This window comes from Coturnix japonica, chromosome 8 (genome assembly GCF_001577835.2).
Source record: "Coturnix japonica isolate 7356 chromosome 8, Coturnix japonica 2.1, whole genome shotgun sequence".
Taxonomy (NCBI): Eukaryota; Metazoa; Chordata; class Aves; order Galliformes; family Phasianidae; genus Coturnix; species Coturnix japonica.
Window position 1 is genome coordinate 23,279,897 of NC_029523.1, and position 19,170 is coordinate 23,299,066.

The 19,170-nt window shown below is 44.8% G+C and overlaps 1 protein-coding gene across 12 annotated transcripts in view; it reads right to left on the reverse strand.

Annotated features, from left to right (window-relative positions):
- DAB1 (DAB adaptor protein 1) overlaps nt 1-19,170 on the reverse strand; it is a 342,053-nt gene that overhangs the window by 157,396 nt on the left and 165,487 nt on the right. For 10 of the 12 annotated variants that reach the window (XM_015870669.2, XM_015870670.2, XM_015870667.2 and 7 more), the window contains exon 2: nt 13,834-13,905. The gene's annotated coding sequence lies outside the window, so the exon portion shown is untranslated. Of the gene's footprint in view, nt 1-13,833; nt 13,906-14,759; nt 14,884-19,170 lie in introns of those variants that run through there. The other 2 variants (XM_032446394.1, XM_015870665.2) reach the window with 1 other exon arrangement.

Below are 19,170 nucleotides of genomic sequence, written 5' to 3' on the forward strand. Positions count from 1 at the left end.
ATATACAGTGGGACTAGCTCTATGTTTGCACTACAGTCAAAAATAACTATGAGAATGGCTATAGAAGTCAGACCAAGGTGCCCTGCCATCCTAGGATGGTGCGAGACACCCATAGGTAATTCCTCCTATACCCAGCACTGCAGCCTTCTTGCTGCACCCCAGTGTGCACCCAGGAGCACTCAAACACATGCCATGGGCTGGGGCAGACCTACCCAGCATGAGACATTAAAGGTTCATGCTCATGCACAACCTGACTCATGTGCCCCCAGTCACAGCCTGAGGTTGCAGCCACAGGGCATGGAAAGGGAGGGTGGGAGAACAGGGGAACGGATGAAGACAAGGGAAGATAATTGAAAGTACCAGTGCATTAGTTATGTTGCATATATCTAATGTAATTAGTATTAATAAGCTGTCAGTCAGAAGATGTAGTTGTTAAAAGGCAGTTCCAATCGGGGGAAATGATAATTGAACTCCTCCATGTATTTGTCTGTGCTTATTTATTCTGCTCCCTTCTTTTTTTTTTTCAGCTCATTGCCACAGATCCACATTCAGCAAAACCGAATTGGAAAGAGAAAACTGTGTTTTTATTCATTAACTAGGAAAAAAAAAACAACAATCATGCTTCATTGCTCTGAGCAGTGCAAATCATAGGGGGAGGGTGCAGGGAGGGAAACCTTCTGCATTCAGTTCTCACCCAAACCACAAAGTTTTCAAGCTGTAATTCTAAGTGAATTCTGTTTTGCAATATACGTAATCGTTCCTGCAATATCTGGCATGCTGCTGCTGTTACTTCATCCTGCAGATGCTCAGTGGTGTCCTTGTGCTTTAATGCTGCATCTCCTAAAGCTGGTCAAATGATGTGCACTGGATAATGTATTCAATACTTTCTCCTTTTTTATTTTTTATTTTTTTTTAATTTTTCAATTGTCTGCAAGCAACCTACAGCGTTCCCCAAAGCATCTGAAAGGAGAAATTAGTTGCTAAATATTTTATATGAATACTTATTAGTGCATATCTCGATCACAAGCATTCGCTGCCGACCCAAGTGGGACTGCTGGATTTGGACTGGAGTTGTGTTACTGACTGTAAATTGGCTCCATCTCACTCCTGGTGACAGCTTTCTTCCATTGCCTCTCAGAGCAAACCTCACAAAATACTAAGCCCCAATCCAGGGCTCCAGCCATGAGCTGCGATTGCTCTCAAATAACAGCAATACACCAACCCTACTGGGAGTGCTTCCTGCTCTGCATCTCAAAACATCCCTATTTTAGTGGAAGGAGAACAAAGTGGAAGGTGGCTTTGGCCATGTGGAGGAAGTCTTGACGTGAAACCAGATGCTAAGGCTGTCCCCATTCAACTCTCTGAAACGGTAGATAATAGCAGGACAAGGGGAGATGGTTTTAAGTCAAAGGAGGGAAGATTTAGGTTGGATGTGAGGGGGAAGTGAAATACAGACTTTACAGTTGATGAAGAAAACAGAGAGAGATGTCCTTTAAAGGCCCTCCACCTTTTCAGGATGAAGCGAGATGTGGAGAAGGAAGATTTTGGGGTCACTCAATATCTTGTAACTACGAAGATGGATCCAGTTAAGGCACAACTCCCCCATATGGCCAGAACTCCAAGCCAAGAGGCCACGCTCATCTTCCAGATGTGTTGCTGCTCCTTGTGCCCAAACCCTGGGCCTCTCACCCTCCTCTTACCAACAAGAGCAGCCATGTCCTACACCCAGACATGACCCATGGGCCTATCAGCTCTCTGTACATAGAGACACTGCTGGAGACTCATGATACAGGAGCTGGACCACAGCAAGGGACCTATTTCAGTGCTGCTTATTCACACAGGGACAAAAACGATTTTCATCCAGCCAGGTTACCTTGTGTCAGCTATTCAATGTGCTCCTACATTTTTTCCTTCCTTTTCTTATTACCTTTTCTGATAGTAAAGACATTGCAGATGGGCATCAGACTGTGCAAAATGTAAATTACGACTGGGTAGAGCCGGAACACAAAGGAGAAGTTATTTGGATGCATTTTGTTTTTTCTTAAGGACCACAGCACATATGGCACGTTAAAAAAGATGTCTCGTGTTCATTAAGGCTAAATGATACAGGTCAGAGAGTCACGGGCACCAAATGGAAAACTCTTAGGAAGGAAAAAAAAAAGAGGAAAAGAGCTGGCTGGCAAATCATCCTGCTGATAATATTTTTTTGGATGTTTCCCTCCTGCCCTCTTTCCCTCGTGTTGGTTTTTTATTTCAAGCTGCAAGGACATTTTTGCAAATATTTCACAAATATCTGATGGCTTATTGCTTAGGAATTGGTCCTTCCCGCTGTGCCTTCCTCATTCGAAGGTCATAATCTTCAGTTTGTGAAATCATAATTATCTCACCAGCGAGGAACTCTGATGTCACAAATGGAGGATTATGATGACTTCAATGGAAAAAGCAGCAGCAGGAGAAAATGAACTCCTCAGCCACCGAGAGCTTGTTTTCCTCCAAGAAAAAGATACGGTGCAGGAAAATATCAGCAGAATGATCTCTAAATAGACTATTTTCTGTGCGGTATCAGTGCCACTTTCAGAATATGAGGGTAATTTCTGCCTTGTGCCAATTTAACACAGGCTTCCACTTTATTTTAACACATAGCAGGTCTTATATTTAATGTAATAGCAGAATCTTGCCACTTCTTATAGAGCTAATACAGAGACCTCGGAGTTCTCCTATAAAAATGAAACGAGCTTCCCTTTAACCCTTCGCAAAATGAAACAGCCAAGATTGACTACAAGGTCACCTGTGCCCAAGGCTTCACTACTGCAGGGTAATTCACCACCGTAGCAAGAAATGTAACAAATAAACTCAGTCAGTCAGATGAATAAAGTGTACTCAGCGGACAACTAACCTTATTGCTTCTTATTTAGCATCCTCGCCAGCCTAACTCACACAATTCCCTGACTCATGGTGGGTGACAACTTCTCTCCATGACAATGGGAGACAATGGAGTGGTGGCCATTCCCAAAGCACATCCCCCTCTCAGGACACATCGGACGTTCCCTCCCCATTGTACATCCCCTCCCCATGGTACCAACCACAAGGCTCACATATCTCACTCCAGCTCTGATTTTGGCCACCCCAAATACAACTCTTGGCAACACGACCACTATGACAGCACCACCACCCTCACATGGCACTGATGTTCCTCCAGGACAGCTGTGACGGGAGGGCCATTCAGAAATCCCAAATGCCATTACTTTGAATTAAGCTATCAATGTTTCTCATGAGCAGTTAGGAATACAAGTAGATTTCTATTGTCACTATAAAAGCTAGTGTGTGTCTCTTGGGCATCAAATAAAATACATTTCAGTGTTACTGTCTGCTTGAATGAGACATTAAAGGAGCTGTATTCTGAATTCCTGCAGCTTTATAAAAATATGAACTAATAGAACAGTGACATGGCTCCACTGTCTGTTTTGATGGCTGATTTTAGGCACTATGTGGCAACATATTAGTGTGTAAAAGCAGCAGCACACTGTGACCTACCCAAAGGCAGGGGACTGGGATGGATTTGGCTGCATGAATGAGAGCAGAAGTATTTAGTGCTGGGGGCTGCAGGAACCCAAAATCCCAAACGTGCAGCAGTGTTCCTGCCACTTGGCTGTGGTCCTTAGCTGTATTATTTCTGGGGTATACACTTGGGGGCAATTCATCCTTTCAGAAGAGCTATATGCAAAACTATATGGCAACAACAGCACCTGGATGCCCTGGCTGTAGATTTCAGCAGTGTTGGGGAAGAGGGAAATAAAAGCATAGCAGCTGCAATGCCACAGGTCCCTGGCCTAGGGAAAGCCTTGAGAGACCAGTGCTCACAACTACTATTCCAAATGGTCAGAAACAACACATGATGGAGTGGTGTTCATGCTGCCTTTCTCTGTCCACTCCGCTTCTGCTCAAGGTGAGTCTGCAGATGGGAACAGACCACAAGAGAGAGAGAGTAGGTCCGTATGGAATTGGAAGAACAAGTGAACCCCTCACCATGGTTATTTAAAGTCTGTGCCAAATCTTCATCAATTTTATAAGATCCAAAGGCATAAAAATACCCCAAAACTATCGCGCTTCATGCCAACAAAAACCTTCCTGCACATTGCAGCTGTGCCACAGCCCACCATCACCACTGCTACTCACCAGCTCCCAAAGCACTGGGGAAGGAAAGAATAACCTGGCAGCTGTGAACAAGCTGACAGAAATGGAATGGGGATGGCTCACCAGTCCCAGGAGCAAACCAACATCCCTATCTGTGTATTAGCTGCTACAAATCACACAGTGAGAGGGGCACAGGGGGGTTATTACTGCAAAGCGTGCAGCCACGCATCACAGACACACTGAGAGAAGTTTTTAATTGCACCTTTGTCAAAAGCAGGGGTTGAGAATTTCTCCTAACATTTAGACTGCTGTCAGTGCCGCGAAAGGTGAAACAAGAAATGCCATTGCTGCCAGAAGAGTGAGGACAGCAGCAGCCATAACAATGACTCATGCTGAGGTCCCATCAGAGGTGACATTAGATCTGGTGGCACGACTGCCGAGTTAACCTGTCTCACCTCTGTATTTAGCTGACTGAGTTTCTCCCTTAATGAAGCAGCTTGATTTATGGATAAGTCATTTGCCTTCATAATCACAGAATCACAGAATGGCTTAGGTTGGAGGGGAAATTAAAAGTCATCCAGCTCCAACTCCTTGCCATGGGCAAAGTTGCCAGCCACCAGATCAGGCTTGCCCAGGGCCCCATCCATCCTGGCCTTGAATGCCTCCAGAGATGGGACATCCACAGCCTCTCCAGGTAACCCATTCCAGCGCCTTACCACCCACAGAGTAAAGCATTCTTTCCTAACACCTAATCTGTATCTCCCCTTTTAGTTTAAAGCCATTCCACTTTGTCCTATCACTATCAGATGGTGTAAAAAGTCAGTCTCCCTCCTGCTTGTAAGCTCCTTTCAAGTACTGGAATGTATTAGATGTTCATCTTTTATCCCTCTAGATTTGTCATTTGAAATGCAGTAATTGGTGCTCAAACTTGTGCTGTTGCATCACCAAATGAGCTCAAACCATGGTGTGTGTACCCAGCTCTCTGCATGGGACCAATGCTTGCCTGCCAGCCACAACCTGGGGACAGGAGGATGCCAATGAGGAGGGCTCAGCCTGTCCCCATCATATCCCAATCTGTGATCCCACAGTGGAAGCACTGAGGACACATAGAGCAGCAGAGCAACTCAGGCAGGATGTCAGCATAGGGTCCAGCCATTTCTGTAACGTGAGCCCAAGGAATCTGGTGAGGACTGACCATACCATTCAGGTTAGACATGTTTGAATGCGCTGCTGAATCAGATCCTCATCTCTTGGCATCTCAAAACATGCAAATACGTAAAACTGTGCCAAGAACCTGCTATTAAAATAATTGCTTTCAGCTTAAAGACTAAGTTATAAAATACCTATAGCATTGCAACTGATCCTATTTTCTCTGCAAGCATTTTGCAGTCGATCATTGCTCTTCATTTACAATTTGAATCAAAAAAGTACTTGTTTTAATTAGTTTTATAAAATTGCTCAGCTAAACGAATACAGTGATAAACAGGAAAACTGCAGAAAATGTGCATAATCTAAGCAGATTGTATTACTAGTGGAATAGACTGTAAATCTATTGCTTAATTAAAACTATTCCAAACACCAAGACGTGAAACTCAGAATTATGCTGCCATGCAAAATTTACAACTGATTTTAATAAACTATGATTGCCTGAGCTACAAAAATGTTCTAATTTGAAAGGATTTCATCTATACATGCAGGTTTTTTTCCCCCCTCTTATATATATATATATACTTTTAGGACCTCATTTCCATTCTGATTTGATCAATGATTACATTATGAGGCATTCAGGTTTCTATTCACAGCTGCAATGATTAGGAAAGCAATGCAACTGGAAGATGAGAAATTGTCAAGCAAGACTTACAAAGGGCCAGAAGCCCTGGCTGCAGAACAAATCAGACCCTCTTGAAGCCACACATGCTGCTGATGGCCACTGATGCCCCCAACCATGGTGAGGTACAGGCATGGACTGCCCAGGGAGGTGGTGGCATCACCGTCCCTAAGGGTGTTCAAGGAAAGGTTGGATGTGACACTGAGGGACATGGCCTAGAGCAGTCATGGGTTGATCACAGAATGGCCTGGGTTGAAAAGGACCACAGTGATCATTGAGTTTCAGCCCCCCTGCTATGTGCAGGGTCACCAACCACCAGACCAGGCTGCCCAGAGCCACATCCATCCTGGCCTTGAATGCATCCAAGGATGGGGCACCCACAACCTCCTTACCCAACTTGTTCCAGTGCATCACCACCCTCTGAGTGAAATGATGGCTGGACCAAATGATCTTGGTGGTCTTTCCAACCGTAATGGTTTTATAAGCCTATGATTCTATGCATACATCTTAGGAATTTCAATTTAATTAAGAGGATGACCAGAAGTGATAAAGGCAGGAGGTTGTTCATTGTCACAGCAGATTTCTACCTACACTGCGCTGATAACACCTATGACTGTATATTGACATGTTCTAATGGAAATAAATGTGCAATCTGTATACTATGGCGTAGCAGACACTGCTATCACACCTACCTGCTCGGAACTGAGCAAAGGAGAAAAAAAATCTCACTCAGTGCTGGAGGAAAGGGAACAGATGGTGCAAAAATTCACATACACACAAATTCACGCCTTTTTTTTTACGACACGAGGTTACTGGCAAGTTCCTTTCATGCTTATGTTTAAAAAGATGATGGCTGGAGTTAGCTGTTCCAGCCACTAAACCCACCTCTCCAGGTGATGCTGAACACTTCCTATGCCCCGCTCCAGCCATCCCTACAAACCCAGTGAGCCGTGTCACTGCATACAACCCACTTATCCCCAAGCAGAGGCTGGTGAGCTTGTCATGGTTCACATCGCCATGACTTCCAGCTCTGGCAGATGTGCTTTAGGTGCTGGCATTCACCCTTGCTGCAGCTGCACTGCTGGAGAGGGGAGCTCTATCCTTCTGCCCTTCTCCAAGCTCCCACCCTGTTCAAAGGCAGAGAACACAAAGCACACCTTGGCCTCCCCCAGAGCGCATGCAATTGGCAGCCCAGCATCTGCAAACGCACCGTCCCACGTGTTATCCCACATGTTATGTTAGCGCTTTACATTGCAGGAGTCTGCACTGCTGGCAATCAGCAGGCCATGCAGCTCACCATTCCACCTCCACGTTCACGGGAAGGAAGGACTGAAGCCAGACTCATTAGAGGAATCTTCCAGAGTCAATTTGTTCTCTTTGCCCTTTTTTATTCTCTGCCTAAAGCTGAGCATGCAGGGAGAGAACCCGATCCAATGCAGCGTTGACTTGTTTTTTTCCTCAAGACAGAAGCTTCCTTTCTTTAAAAGAAAGAAAGAAAGAAAATCCTGTGTATTTCCACACACGTTGCAATCTGGTAAATTACCAGAATGTATTATTTATATAAAGCCTTCTGCTTTGGAGAGATCCGTAATTGTTGGCTTCCTTGCCATGCACTACAACACAGCTTGCCTTGTTTCACAGCCAGAAGTGCTGCTGCATCTTTTTGTCTCCCTCTCCCCAGCAACTCAGCTATTCTTCTGAGACAGACTGTACGTGTCAACAGGTGGGACAGGCGTTAGGAGGCAGCTTCTACAAAGGACCATCTGGGCACAGCGTGTGGGCACAGCGCGCGGGATCCGCAGCCAACAATGCTGCAACATCTGTCTGCCTGCAGCCTGAGCACCTACTGGAAAGGTTACACTGCCAGCTGGGCCAGGTATGAGCATGGAAAATAATAATAAAAATAACAATCCCTAGCCTATGGGGACAGACTTATGGCCTCTCTATACATTTTAAACTCAACATTGTGCTGAATTCAAAGCTGAAGCATCTTCCCTCTTCTCCCCAGCACAGAGACGTGCTGCCCTGCAGACCCTCTCCTGTAGGCACAGGACCCCACTCCACATGATGGTGGTGGATACAATGTGCTTTGACTGCATAAAACTTGGGATTAGACAGGCAAATACTTCTCAGCCAGATTCCCCAGCGATACTGTTGAAGCAGGGAGCTTAAATATATTAACGTGCCATCAATCATGCAATTGCAAGCCCACAGAGCAAGTCAGAGATAACAATTTCCCCTTTATTCCTTATGGATTTTACTATAAATAAACAAAATCATTCCCACCCTGCACATTCCCGTTCCAAGACTGCTGCCAACTGACATTTCTGATGTTCCTCTGAGTAAAGCAGTGCCAAACATTTCCATCTCTTTAACAGCAACCGAGGCAGCAGCTACTGAGGACTCCTGCAGTCCTCACCCCATTGTCACAGTGGCTAAACCCAAAGCTTCCAAGCAATTTCTTTGGCTAAATCCTGACTTTTCTTCTCTCCAGGCTTTTAAAAACTGCACTTTGCTCACAGTGCACTGTGCTCCCACAATAAGCAGATGAGGAAGAACATCACCTTTCCCTTCCAGAAGGAAGATGCATAACGGGGTTATTTCAGAGCCATTTCTGGAAGTTCTTAAACTGATAAAAAGTTAAGCAAGAAAGAAAGCCCCCGGAAGCCTAAAACAAACCCAACAAAGAAGTAGCTTCTCCTCGGTCACCTTCATTTCCTTTGCATTTTCTAGGAGAAACAAAAGCTCCAGGCAAGTGGCAGGTCTGTAAACAGAAGTGGTCGGAAAGTCAAAGCGAAGATCTAGTGAGACTGGAACAAGAAATGACACTTCAAGCACTGAGGCAGGAAGCGTATCCACAACCTTGACCAAAATGCAGGCACACTCAACCTCAAAAAGATGAAAGAAAAAAGAAGCTAAAGGGCTTGGATGCCAGCTGTAAAGGAGAACTTCAGCTGCAGAGGGGATGAATAAGATGTGATGGGGGAGATGAATGATGCTGGCAAACACACACCCCGCCGATGGTGGACACAAGCAAGGTGTGGGCATCAGTGACTCATTAATGTCTGGTGGCTGATGAAGGGCAGAAGAACATCCTTGTTCACATCCAACAAGGCTTTTTCACTATCAGCTCTCACAGTCAGGGCTGGGATATGAGCCAACTGACAGCAGACAGAGCTTGCTTCAGGTGAACCCTTCCAAAGCTGCCTGTTATCCTGTATCACACAGCTCTGTCCAGACAGAAACAGGACCAGACCCGTCATAGCTGCGATCCAGTATGGAAAATTCTATTTATAAAAATACATTACTGTCTTCTCTCCAACCGTTCTAAGGTCTGAATTAAACCAAATATCTCATGACTGGAACCTTTCTTTAATTCATGCTGAAGAGCCCTCACACATCTGTGGCGCTGAACAAAGCAGTAAATTCACCTCTACATCTTTATGCTTTCCTGTAAGTCTTTAAATCATTCATATTCAGACTTTGTGAGTTCTGAATCGGACAGATACGTTTCTAGCTCATAACTTTGCCATTAATTTTTGAGGGATGAACTTGTTAAAGAGAAAGCTCTGTTCTTTAATCATGGGGAGAAGGAGCATCAGCAGCGCTTTGCTGCCTCAGAACAAGCCCTGGCGGATGAAGTCAGGCCACAGACTGAAGTCTGAATTCACATTCCAAGTGAATCACCCATGATGCAAGGAAGGGTTAATGGTGCTCAAGATTCTACCCCTTACAAGCACTAAAAACATTGTGCAAACTCACATCTGCCACGCAATGTGCCTCTGTGACTCCAAGTCTCCAAACGTGCTTCCCTGTAACAAGTAATACAATTATACTCCAAGACTTGATATAAATTTGAAAGTAAGTTTGAGAACAGGCTCTGCTGCATCATCTGAAGACACTAAGTGGGGTGAACAATAGAGCTGCACAGTAGGAAACGAAAGACTTCACTGCACTGAAACTAATTTGTGAGACATCTACCCGCGTTATCTTCATTGAGATGCAGCATGCCAGGGCTCATAGGTGAAAACCACTCCTGAATACAGCAAAAGGCATTAAATCAGCATTAAAGGGGCTGCTAAAACATGCAAAATTTCAGAAAAAGACCTTCCTCGGTATGGACTCTTTATAGCAAAACACTGCAGCCTTTAGGACATCCGTGACATCCACTGTCCCTGCCTTCTGACATCTGCCCTTTCCTCAATGAACTCTTTTTCCTCTGTGGGTTGAACTCTAAGCAATGAGGTCCCCACAATCATTGCTGTAGATGCTGGAAGGAGAAGAAGATCCCCACAGGGGTTTGTTACGCTGTGAAATCCCCCACCCAGCATATTTAGCAGTGACATAAAGCAGACCTGCATGGCAGAGCCCTCTCCCTCCCTGTGAGGTCTGTATCAGCCCCTTTAGAGCCAGGTATGACTTCAGATGATTTTAGGGCCAAGGGATTTTTTTGTTGAAAGTACAAAAATCTGCTTTTGCAACGGCAAAATGCTGCAAGGAAAAGGGAGCACATACAGTAGCATGCTGTCAGTCAACACGCTGTCTCCTTAGCTGCTCCAGTAGTTTCTACAGCATTGCTTGAGGCCAGTCTCCCAAATGCAAGCTCCTGTCCTCCAGTGCTATGCATTCCTCTGGGTTTCTCCCTCCTTCTGAAACTGCTCTGAGATGGTTCATCCCACAGCTGCTCTCAGCTTCCCCCTCTGACCTTTCGAGGGCAAGTGGGAAATCCCAAAGTCACTAAGAGACGTTTAAAGGTAAACAACATACATACAATTAAATCTTCTCACAGATCTCAAAAAAAAAACCAAACCAAAACGAACCCCCAACACCCTCCCTGATTAACAAGTGCTACAACCCTCCCCTAAAAGTAAAGAAGGAAAAGCAAAACTGGTTTACCAGCTGGGCTGGCGCATGGAGTGGTCCCAGTGGCATGGGGACCAACAGAGGTTGATGATGTACTGGAACAGGTTGCCCAAGGAGGCTGTGGATGCCCCATCCCTGCAGGCATTCAAAGCCAGGCTGGATGTGGCTCTGGGCAGCCTGGTCTGGTGGTTGGTGACCCTGCACATAGCAGGGGGGTTGGAACAAGATGATCATCGTGATCCTTTTCAACCCAGGCCATTCTATGATTCTACAAACCCTCAGTGGGCTCTCGCAGCTCCCAGTCACCTCCTTCATAGAGAGGAGCCTATGGAAATATTAAAATCCTCAGTCATCTTCCCTCACGTGGCCATCATGCCTCTCTCTGTCAGCCAGCTGCGACTGTGTTAACCTGACTGATCCATAATTCATGACCATTATCCATGCTCAATAATTGCAATGTTAATATTTTGGTAATTTCAAAGTACCTTTCCCAGGCAGAGTTCAGGCTGTACCACTGACTGATGCATTATTTAATATTTAAGTGTTTATGAACAGAACTGCTCTCTCTCCTTTTCCTTCTCAATTCACGTCTAAAAATCATTTTCAAAGTGTTGGGGAAAGAGGAATTTTAAGAGAAAAATCTCACTTATTTAAGGCTTAATTTAAACATGATGAAATGTGTAATGGCCAATCTATCCATCAAAACCAATTCTACACTATAGATGCACTGAAAGCTCTTCAATTTCTGATCACTAGGAGATAACACCATCAAATTCAGTCCTACACTCTATGAGGATTGCAGTAGTAAAGCACTTAGTGTAACATCCAAAGACAGCTTAACAACTGCTACTCATTTGGCTCAAAGACAAAACCAAACATATTAATAACGTGAAAGCTTCCTTAAACAACGTGCTCCATCAGAGAAGGAAATAAAAATACCCAAATAGGACACTCCTAGATTAAAAATCAAAATCTCGCTTGTGTTCACCCAGAGGGCCTTAACTTTTTCACATTTTAGCAAGCTGGCCTGTGAATAACTTGGGGCTCTGTTCTGTTCTGGCTGCAAAGCCCATCACAGCTGCAGGATCCATTGCCATTCATCTGCTGCTCCATGCACTGGTTGCTCTTCCTCCTGACCACACTCATTTCCAGCTTCTCCTGAAACCCTTCTCTAGAAGGGTTTATGTCCTCACCTCTTGTTTCCTTGTTTCCCATCAGTCTCCTAACTACCACATAGGGGGGCCAGACAACAAAGAACTTCTCTCAGCCTAAGGTGTATTCTGTCTCCAGACTAAGTATCATTGCCTGGCATTGAGCTGCTGGAGAAAATCCAGTGTGATTGAGCAGAACTGCCCACCCACAGCAGCACTGGGGATGTAGCAAACACCAAGTTTACACACACACAGACAGTGCAATGGTGACAAGTAGTACAAAGGCTTATTTGATCCAAAGACAGGATGACTGCATTGCTCATGTCAGAGAGGAATCAGTGGAAGCGCAACAACAGGCCATTCTGCATGCAACGTGCAGCACATAAAACACCAAAAGTGCTTTTTGTTTTGTGTGCTTTTCTAGCCTGGTTTCCCAGGAAAAAAACAACAACAACAACACAAGAGCAGTGCAATTGTTCTGTCAGTCACTGCTTCCCCAAATAACTTCTGAACCTGTTGGCTCATCTCAGGTTTGACAGATAGGGAGAGGTCTCAAAGGGATTACATTCTTACTAGATGCATGAAAATAATAGAGACTCCAGCTCGTGCCTTCCCTAGCTCACCTCACGCTGCTTCTATCTCTGGGTACCAATTAGACCACAAACCAGCGCAGCTCTGAGGATAAGGGAACAGCAGAGGGAAGTACTTATATCATCAGACAACACACAGGGGAAAACTGACGCAGTGGCTTCTCCAACCACAAGATGTGCTCAGATGAGGGTTCCTGCCTCCTGCACTCCATCACCCTCCAAAAATGCAGAGCAGGATCCTGCATCACCCATATAGGCAGCCTCAGCAGCTGGCTGGGGCATCTTCTGTGCCTTCTTTGTTCTCAGAACAGAAGCCACCAGTGATGCTTGCAAAACCCTGTGTGATGTTGGTGGCAATGCCCCATGGATTGCCACGTTTCCCCAATGCACAGTAACAAATGGCATTACCTCCCTCGACCTCAGAGCTGCAGGCATGAGTGCATCCCCCCAGCTGCTGCAGCACAGGTATGCTCCTATACAGGCAGTACAAGAAAAGAGAGAAGCACTGCCTGACAAAAAGTAAAGATTTCTATTCAGTATTAAAGGGTCACATATGACTGAGAAGCTCCGGGACTCTCAACTCTAAATAGCCAATGCTGCTAATTAAAACTGTTTGGAAGATTTGCAGCTAGGGTATAAATCACCCCACCACACGCTATAAATAAGAGGCAGATACTGAACTGAATAGCTCCCATTTGTCAACTGAATGAAGAGATCTGATTGTGCCTTTTTGAATAATAAATCCAAACATACCTAGCGGGGCACTGAGAGGTGCTGGAATTGTCTCTTTTATCAAACAACAATGATTATATTATAGGATATGCATTACAGGGGATCATCCATTTCTCTTGTTTTCTCATTTCTTGCTGACATTTTCCCCCCCCAAGACAAAACATTTTGCTCTGTGCAGGATGCGTTCAGTTGGAGGCAAGGCAGGAATGTACACTACTAAGGATGCATCTACTAGGATGCATTGTGGAACAGAAGAAGGATCTATAGGAAAGCTGAGCTGTGAACACCTAAATACACCACTTTTCCTACCTAGCCCTTTTTCTATGCTATTTCCAAAGGGCTCTCAATGTGCATCATTTCTCAGGCAGAGGAGAGTCACCTGGTTCTCATGGACAGCATCCATTTATACCCAGAAAGACAGGGCTCAGTCTCTTAAGATCATCTCATAACATCATTAAGCAACAGAAGCTCCCAAACAGCATCGACACGAGCAACAGATTTGCATGGTTAATAATTAAAGAAGAAGTAAAATTACCTCACTTCTGTGCGGAAAGCTCTTTCCAACCATGAACGCTAAATTCTGCTCACAGCCACCATGTCTTTCTCACTGCAAAAACAAAAAAAAAACAAACAAAAAGCAAATAAACAACACAAACAAATGGGCACCAATTAGGAAATGGCATTTATTAATGCTGAGTTCAAAGTGGCTTCAAGTCTTGCACATGCACTCATAAAAAAAAAGATTTAGGATTCCCCGTCACACGGAACGCTACAGAAGGTTAATTGAGTTCACTGTAGAGGTATCATTACCTCTATAACACACCAAAGGGAAAAAGCACTGCAGTCGGGTTATGAAGACAGATTTATTTTAAGCCCTTAAAACTATTTGTTAAATTTCTGCCCTCTGACAGGATGATGATTCCTCTCGCCTTGGCCCCAAAACCTTCCATGGCTGAACAGCGACTCTTCACGGCCCCAAATGAAGATGCTGCGGCAAACCCTGACCCTTAGCATAGAATCACAGAATGGCCTGGGTTGAAAAGCACTATAGTGATCACCGAGTTTCAACCCCCCTGATGTGTGCAGGGTTAACAACTACCAGACTGGGCTGCCCAGAGCCACATCCAAAGTTCCCTCCCTGAGATCTGTGCTGAAGCTGAAAGGGCTGAGCACTGCAGAACCATCTACAAGCAGCAGCAAAATGGCAGCAGCTGCCAGCAGCCCTTCCCATAACCCCACAATAAACAGCATCCTCCTCCTGGTCTGCTCCTCATCTACTCAGTCTAGCAAAGCTGCAAGCATCGTGTGATTATATTATCAACAATAATTGTAAATCAGGGTGAATTTTATTATTTTGGGGTTATGTTTGTCAATAAAAAGAAAGGAAAAGATGGTGCTAGACTGGAAGAATTTGATGGCTATGCATTGATTTTGGGATCACAGCCAGGCTGAAGTGCTTACCTTGCTGTCTGCCCTCCCCATGCTTCCTTGATTGCTCATTTTCCTGAGCTTTAACAACATTCAGGATGCTTTTGCTCAGGCACAAACTTTTGCTTGCAATAAGCTTAAGCAACGCATATCAAGGTTAGGGCTAAATAGTGAGCTCTCTGCCTCCTAAAAGAGCCCTCAGGCTGGATGCCTTCCAGACCCTGCTTCAGTCCTGCCCTGTCCTCCAGGCAGCTGTTCAAAGAAGTCTGGCAGTGCCATCAGCTCAAAGACATGGCAGTCAGTGCTCAGTGCCTGGTGGTGCTATGCAGAGCTATTCACAGTGCAACACATGCGCTACTGGTGCTCCCCACGCTGGAGCGAGCAGATGGGACTCAGAGCACACAGAGGATAAAACACCATTTTAACGATTTTATTTCTTTGCTGATGACCCCAGCTTGAAATTAAGGTGCTAAAACCCAAGAGAATGAGGATTTCTGATTGGCAGGCAGTGATGTCACACCTGTGCCAATTACAGAGGTAATTCATCTGCTTGCCTCTAAAAAGAAATAATTCCCTCTCTGTTACAGCAATAAGTCACTCTAGACAGCCCATTTGCAGGGGATTACATGGCACTTCTCAGGTAGTTAAAGTCACTGAGCCTTTTGACCTTGTGCCTCCTAACGCTACTGGAGGCATAATCACATAGGAATGCACTGCTTGTCATGTGTGTCTTACTGCTTAAATAAAGCCCAGCCATCCAGCAACCCAGAGCTGCAGACCTCTGGCTCATTTTCTGTGAATTATGGTGAGACAACAACACGAATGTAATAAACAGCGCTATTAATTAGCTTATGATATCATTTCAGGGACAGATCAGGCAGGTGAAGAAACTCTAGAGGAAGCGAGCGCCATGCCAGAATGAACACACTTCCCAGGCCATTGCCTTAAATGCAGATATTTCACGTCCCATAGTGCTTACACAAGGCAAGTAAATCTTTGCACATCTCAGTCCTGAAGTCACTAAACGAGTTGCCCTGCCAGAGCAGATCCTAACCTCATTCACTCTCATAGTGTTCGACACATAATGAACGTCAGGCAAGGTGAAAATTGATACCGAGAGTGCTTCTAAGAGCTAAAAAGTTAACACCTAAACTGGAAATCAATACATGCTTTACGTATTGATCAGACAGGCAGAAATCTTTGTTTCCTCTGCAGAGTGAATAGTGCTACAAGTTTGAGCTAAAGAACACAGAAAGAGCCGTCATTTTGAGATGCATAAAATGAAACTGCCCTTGCAAGGCCCCATCTGGAGTACTGTGTCCAGGTCTGGGGCCCTCAGTACAAGAAGGACAGGGAGCTATTGCAGAGGGTTCTGAGGATGCCACAAAGATTATATGGGCTGGAGCAAAGACAGGCTGAGGTGAACTGCTGGAACAGGCTGCCCAGAGAGGTTGTGGATGCCCCATCCCTGGAGGTGTACAAGACCAGGTTGGATGGGGCCTTGGGCAGCCTGGTCTGGTATTAAATGCGGAGGTTGGTGGCCCTGCCTATGGAGTTGGAGCTCCATGATCCTTGAGGTCCCTTCCAACCCTGTGATTCTGTGAAACATCCCAACGTGTTTCACACAGAATGATTGCCCAGCCCTAACATGAGCATGGCAGACCATGTAGAGCAACCAGGTGTATCTCTGCTCAAAGCAAGCTTTACAGGTTCACTGAGGGATGAGACAGCTGTGAAAAGCAAGCAGCCTCTTGTCTGAGCCCCCCAGCATGCCAAAAAAAAAAGCAGGAATTTCTCTGCTCGGTGCCATAAACACTCTTGACCCTATGCAATCAACTCTTCCTCCAAATTATTACACACATCCCTGACATTCTCATGTAAAAAGGGTCAAGAGTGTCTCAGAAAAGGTTAGAAAATCTGCACGTCTCTAAACATTTGTTGGTCTGCATTCCTTTAACTTTGCATGATTAAATACAGCCTGCTTCTGTTCTTCCACTTTATCCTCCGGGGAAATTTATCATCAAAATTATTGTACAGCATTCATTACTCCAGCCTCATTTAAAACCTTGCCCTACTTATTATTTAGGCTGAAAAAAAAAAAAAAGGACAAAAAATGCTGCTTCGTATAGTATTTCCTATAATAGTCTCAATCATTACATTTAAAAGATTGCTGTAAGGCAGCTTAGCCTGCATTAGAGAAAAATAAAGCAGAATTCCATGGTTAAATGTTGCAGTTCTTATTCAGCTTTTGTTTCCCAAATCATAACAACACAACAGTTCAATTCCTTAAAAGACTCTCCCTGCTAATTACCAGCAGCCAGGCTTCAGTCCTCTGCTTTGAAAGGGGCATCTTGTGGCTCCTACCTGGCAGGAAAATGGGGAGAGGGGGAAGGGAGAAGGGGGAGGAAACCAGGAGGCTGCAGCAATTCAAAGGTCTTTTAAATCCATGGCACAGGGAACAGGCAGAGCAGCAGGCAAAGCAAACAGACCACGTGTTTGGTTTTCTCTTAGTTCCTATTCAAAATCTCTCTGTGGGACAAAGGCACAGACACGGCTATTAGGAAGAAAGAAGATGCGGTGCCTAAAAGGAGTGAGAAAAGCCAACTTAAATCCCAGTGGCAATTTGCAAAATTACTCATGCTGGCTTGTGAAACCTCTTCATTTGGGTTCCCTGACTGACAGGACTACCCTGACACACATCACTGCTGCTTTTTAGATAGTGTTGTGTATGTGTTTGCTTCACCCTTCTGTACTTCTGCAACAGGATCATTAATCGGAGCCTGAAGCCACCAGTACAGTTCCTTCTTGAAATGTAGACCCTCATGGGGAGGTTATCAGGGAAAGAAACAGGTCATAACTTATCCCATTAGCAGCCCCAATGAGATCTTCTCCCACAGGGACTGCAGTACTGATGACTGTGTTTTGTTTCTGGTTTGACTATAGCAAATTGAAGCAGAAACCACAGTTTGGGGGTAATGCCATCCATTAAGACTGAATGTTTTTTGGATGCTGTGTCACATGTACCAGCTTTGACCTTCTTCTATGACTTCCCTGGACCAAACTGGCTTTTTGCTGCCCAATGGATACCCTTCTCCCTGTTCTCCATCCCAGACTAAAGACCTCGTACAGGACTTAGGAACACAAAAGGAACCTCTGGTTTAACCCTCTGCCATGGCAAAAATTACCCAGTTATATCTATCTTTGTTTCACTTTTTGATTCATGGCTATACTTTCTCCCTTTCACCTACCTGCCTTGTATTTTCGACTGATTTCTATGAGAGGCTTTGCAAAGGACCTTTCAATATCATAAATAAGGGAGATAAACCAGTTCCTCTCTCTTCGTTTCTTATTGACGAGTTCAAAGACTTCTAAGAGATTAAGAGTGAAAGCCTGTAAGTGACCTGCTGGGTCATCATGTCTAGGCTTTTCCTATCACTTCCAACCACATCCTACAGTACCTTTCTACTGGATAAGCCTGATCTTATCAGTGTCTTCCAAATGTTTTCTTTTTTCTTATCATTTCAACCAGTTTACCAGATACAAATGAAAGGCTCAGCGGTCTATAACTCACTGGATCATTTTCTTTCTGGTGTCACAGGAAGGCATTTTTGTTCTTTCTATCCATCGAGCAGACATTCCTCATCACCCGTTGGAAGGGGAAGAAAGAGAGGTCAGTCTTGGTGGAAGGAAGAGAAGGCAACAGGACAGCAGACTGATGCCCATATAGAATGCGCTGTGAATGCCAACATGTGGAAGGCACGGATAAAACAGTAAAAGGCTTGCCACCCTCTCCAGGTCCAAAGTGGCCCCAAACCTCTTCCTACACACAACAACTATTCTGCTTATTTCCTGAAACAAATGAGTACTGTTCTCTGTTTTCTAAACTGATCCCATCTATAATTTGATAGAAACACAGCTAATCCCTCACACAAGCACTTAACAAAAAGCATTACCTTAAGAAACGCTTGCAGCTTCCCATAATCCTAGAAGGGAAGATAACTGCTACCATACAAAACACACATGGCACAGCTGGTGTTCTGGAATTGCTATGAGAACACACCAGAACAACCAACAATGCAAAATAACCATCAGTTATTTCATTTCCGCCCCTGCCTGCCACATCCCTGTTGGCCCAATGGTATATACTGAAGGTTGCTGTCAAACCAGCATCCCATAGAGAGCTACATGCACCATACACTGCCTGAATGCTGCAACAAGGACCTCCGGGCACAGTCCACAAGCAGAGACACCAAGGGAAACACTGGATTCTGGCAGCCAGCATCACCGCAGTGCTTTGCTTTAGCTGGGAGCTTTTGAGCTGGAAACTGGTGAGCCCAGAAGAGGGCAAAGTTGCTCCCAGCATGACGCCCTTCCTGTCAATCCAGCCTCTATAATTTATTTAAGTGTTCTTCTAATCTTCCAGGCTGCGGTTCATACATTTATA